The sequence below is a fragment of the Sciurus vulgaris genome (assembly GCF_902686455.1).
Source record: "Sciurus vulgaris genome assembly, chromosome: 7".
NCBI classification, from domain to species: Eukaryota; Metazoa; Chordata; class Mammalia; order Rodentia; family Sciuridae; genus Sciurus; species Sciurus vulgaris.
In genome coordinates this window covers 98,850,002-98,854,748 of record NC_136467.1, presented here as the reverse complement: position 1 = coordinate 98,854,748, position 4,747 = coordinate 98,850,002, and the positions used below count along the sequence as shown (strand labels likewise).

Below are 4,747 nucleotides of genomic sequence, written 5' to 3'. Positions count from 1 at the left end.
GTGTATGGGGACAGGAAGGACAGTGGAAAGAGACAGACATTATTACCCTACATACATGTATGACTGCACTACAGGTGTGACTCTACACCATGTACAGCCAGAGGAATGAGAAGTTGTGCTCCATTTGTGTACAGTGTGTTAAAGTGCATTCTATTGTCATGTATTGTTGGGACTAGGGACACGTTAACTAACTCAGGCTGACTCTTTACTCCCTGGTGAGTGAGCAAGATCAAGGCCTCAAAGGCGGTTTCAATAGTTAATGATGATAAAGCTAACCACCGTCAGGGATTGGTTAACAACAGTTCCGCGAACGTGATCAGCTCTTGCTTGCCATGTAGTCCTATGGGACTCTCACCTGCGTGAATCCCCCATGCCTTGCTGACCTTTAAGATAATTGGTTCCCGCCTAGCCCCCACCCTACATAAAAGCTGGGTGATTTCCTCAATAAAGGAGTTCCTGCTGTGCCTCCTGTGCTGACAGACCTCCCGGCTCTGGTGTGTTTCCTTTGCCACCAACACTCATCATCCTGCTCAGCCCCATTTCTCACTCATCATCCTGCTCGGCCCCATTTCTCCTCAGGCGGGCCCTGAGGAGGTACATTGGACCTTGTTGCCCAACAGGGAGCAACAATGTATAACTAATTAGAACAAATTAAAAATAAAGGAGTCAAAATAGTCTGACTTGTTCTCAATGACTTGTCTCTTTCATTGTAGGTAGCAAATCAAATCATTTAATTTCACTTTTATTTCTTCTTTTTAAAAATAATCTCTTATTTAGAGTTTTATCTTAATAAAATGTGGCATATTGCCATTTAACCTTCTGTCTGGGTTATGTAATACTGAGGCTGCCAGGATACAAGTTAAAATTAGTTGCATACTCAATCTTAAAAGAAATTCAATCACGTTCTTAAGTAGCATTTTCCTTAAACCTCTCAAATTAAATTATAATCTTAAGAAGCTGAAACTCCCATGAAAAGTCAATTCCAAGTATGCAATTGGGTTCTTCTTCCTTGTAGATGTGGATTTTGAAAGATGACTTCTAGAATTACAAGTCTATGAGAATTACACTCTAAGTTATAAAATTTCAGACTTTCCCAGAAAATTTCCAGTAACACACTATTCAAAATACTGGACTGATTATTTTTAAGTTTTAAAAATCCCTAAAAAGGTGATCTTTTACAATCAAAAAATTTTAATGTATCCCTATTATTCTGAGTCATAGATTCAATCTTCACAAATAGTTACATTCCCTTTATTGTAGGTAGCACAGATCTTAACAATCTTTTTTTTTTTTTTTTCTTTTTTTTTAGGGTTTTGCTTTCATTTTAATTGACAGTTTGCTCAAAAGTACAGAACAAAGAACATCTTTTTTTTTCCCCCCTCCCCTCTGTGGGGCCAGGGATTTTGAACCAGGGTCCTTATGCATGGTAGGCGAGCACTCTCTGACACGGGTTATTTCTTCAGCTCCAACAAAGAACATCTTGATGGCTCAATGTTACAAGGTTAAACAAAACAAAATCCTTAGGTCAAATTGTTACAGTATCCCTCAATTATTTCACATTAAGTGCAGGTTGTTGAGAAAAGAAAAATTTCAATATTGTGCAAAATAGAGCACAAGATAAACATTTCAACTTCATGACAAAATTAAATCTAGCACCTTTAAAATAAATAGTAATAACCACTCTGTAAGTATGGAAGTATCATTTCAATAGGGGTAAAAATCTAGTTCACCAGCAGTGCAAACTAACAGCAGCATTTTTTAAAACTGAGATCAAATCTGTGTAAACATACAGCAACTCACAGTGGAAATGCACTTCTTGAGTCCTCCTTACCCAAGGCTGCATAGGGCAGGTTCCTGCTGAATCTCAGGTTCCCAATCTGAAAAGCCCCCACAAGCTTTAGGCCATGGGTTAGAAAGACCTAAGTACTACACAAAGCCGGTCAATGTGCCTGAACAGGATGGAGTTCTTTTTCTGAGGGACCAGCTAGTCACATTTCCAGTACAATCCCAGAGTCTTCCATGCCAAGGGTACACATGGTAACAGGTCTACCTGATGTGACCTTGACTTCAGTGTGGACATCCATGTGCAGAGCTGGATGCAGGTAGAGTTACAGGCCCAAGTTCCCCACAGTGGACACTGCTTTGCAACCAGGGCATTTTCAGTCAACTCGGTATAATGAAAAATGTGATTTTTAATCTGCTGGGGGACCAGATGGCTCTAATGCAGGGAATGTCTATAGGTTAAGCCTTCCCCTTATTACTATTTCAAGCATTAATAGTTATTCCTTTCTAGTGTGGTTTCTACAGACACAGGGTTACCATGTTTTCTTTCTCCTGAGCACTCCATCTTTGCACTGAACCTTAGAGCTTCTGGTCTTTGGACAAGTACAGTCAGAAATAAAAAGAAATATCCAGAAGCAGACTCAGCAGCCAATTATTTGCATTATGATATTAGAGGAAAAAAATCACTAATAGATATTTTTTTCTAAATCATTTAGCCTTTACCAAATGACCAAAGGTCATTTCCAAGTAGAAAAGTTCTGATTCCAACTTCTCCATTGGCCCATGTGCAACACAACTTCTGTTCCCAAAAACTTGTGGCAGAACTTGCTTGTTTGCCTGTTACTAATGCCAAATGGGCTTGTAGACACAAAATGTCATAAGGATGACAGTCACCAGCAGAATGCTGAAGATGGGTCCCATCAACACTAGGTTCTGCCTGTGCAGAACCGCATACAGCCAGTTCCACTCAGGTGGCTCTCTGGGCTTGGGGTCTCCCCCTGCCCCAGCAGGAGGCTGCACAGGCCCAGACACAGCCACAGAAACACTGGGTGCAACATCTTCCCTTAACCATCTTTTAAGAAAGGAAAAATTTTGTCAACTATAGAATAGAATATTAAGTTGAATAGCTTTCAAATAATGTAAATTTTAAAAATTAATGCCAGTGAGCTGCAGCTTTTCCACCAAGATTTTGCATGAAGAAAAAATGAATCTTAAGCATTTTTCCTATTTGTTTGTCATGGAAAATAATTAAAAAGCTGAAAGCTATAAATAGTAATCTTTGATTTCATTGAGAGAAATCAGCTGTGATCAAAACTAAGTATTTTTAGATATGTCAAATTTTCAGAGTATTTTACACACTTCTACTGCTAAAATGGAGCCAGAGTAACTTCAAGGCATACACTCTTCCAGTGTTAAAATTATCTAGTGGTACCCTAGATACACTCCTTTTGATTATATCAAAATTTTTTCAGGTACCCAATGAATTGATTGAATTTCCCTCTCTCTAGCCACCCCCCCCCCAAAAAAAAGAAGAAAGAAAATGAAAAAGACTAAGAAAGAGTTTTCCATGATGATAAAATAATGTAATACAGGATTTTATTACATCAGATGAAAAATAGAGGGCCGTTTCATTAACTTTACCCAAATTAAATTATTCCCTTGTTGACAGCAAAGTTTTCTCTAACATATAAATAACCTCAAGACATAACTTCAATTCCCCTTCTGCTTGGAGCACATTTTGTATCTACCTCATCCTTAGATGTTAGGATTAAAATAGATACTGCTCAGGGCACAGGTCATGCCAATGGTAGAGGAAGTAAGGCCTGTGAGGACTTGTCAGTAGGTGGGAATGGCAAATTAAAACTAGGGCAAATTAAAATTGAATCTGAATGGGAAAAAGTCTAAATAATAGCATACAAAGTTAAATGGCAGTCTTAATCTGGGTACATAGTTACAAAGCAGTCAGAAATGGTAGATGCTATTGGCATCAGATCTGCTATTTTGCTGCTGCCATTATCTGCTCCCCCACATCACTTTAAAACCCAGATTGTTAGCCCACGAACCTCCTCGCCAACCATAGGTCCATTGTTATTAGCCCGTGAAACTCCACTGCTTAAGAATTCTCCCCTGCCATTCTCTCTCTCTTTCCTCCTGGCTTTCACTCTCTTACCCTGCAGGGAGACACTCTGCCTGTCCACTCAATAAACTTTCCTGTGTGAGTTTCCACATCCAGAGTGGTTTCTGGGTGCCTGCGTTGGTGCCATGACTCTGATGAGCTCTTTCACTGCCTCCTAGGCAAGTGGAATCCCATCTGATGCCCCAGTGCCCCAGACATGGCCTCACCTTTCATTCACTTGGACACTCTGTTCTGTATCCATCACTGGCCTTCAGATTGGTGAGTTCCCTAGGCTGACTTACACACTCCTCTGCCGACCTGAGAAGCAACAGTTCAGTGTCCAGGGCCTTTGAGGCGGTTGAAGAGTGGGGTAACCCCAGCCACGACTTTTTATAGTTACGGCTGGTCCCCTTTGTCGGTCTTATCTGATGGGTAGGTTCCTGATTTTATGGTGGAGATTCCCTCTCGGGGTTGAGGCTCCTTTTCTCTATTTTCCTCTCAAAATTCCTGGCCCCGGATCCTCAACCCCCTCAGCTTTTGCCCGGCACACACTGATGTTTGGGTGACAACCCCATCACTGTGTTGCCTTCTCATCTTCAGCCAACTAGTCTAATCTCAGGATGATGCAGGCCGACTTACTTGGCTGTTTATTGGTCTCCACCATGGGATCTGGGTCCTCCATTCCAGCAGATTCACCCCTGGGGTGTCTACTAGACAATCTTACCTGACCCCTGGACTAGATAATCAGTCCAAAATGGCCAAGTAATGGCACACAGCTTCTGTGAGCGGGCAGATGGAAAGGCAGTCCTTATCTTCAAGTCTTTTCTTTCTTGTGCTTCTTTGCTCTTC

At 41.0% G+C, this 4,747-nt stretch overlaps 1 pseudogene across 1 annotated transcript; it reads right to left on the bottom strand.

Moving 5' to 3' along the window:
* Positions 1 to 2,215: 2,215 nt before the first annotated feature.
* Positions 2,216 to 2,840, bottom strand: LOC306664977 (annotated as a pseudogene). Its single transcript has one exon. The product of its transcript is annotated as an uncharacterized misc_RNA (transcript).
* Between the last annotated feature and the right edge of the window lie 1,907 nt (positions 2,841 to 4,747).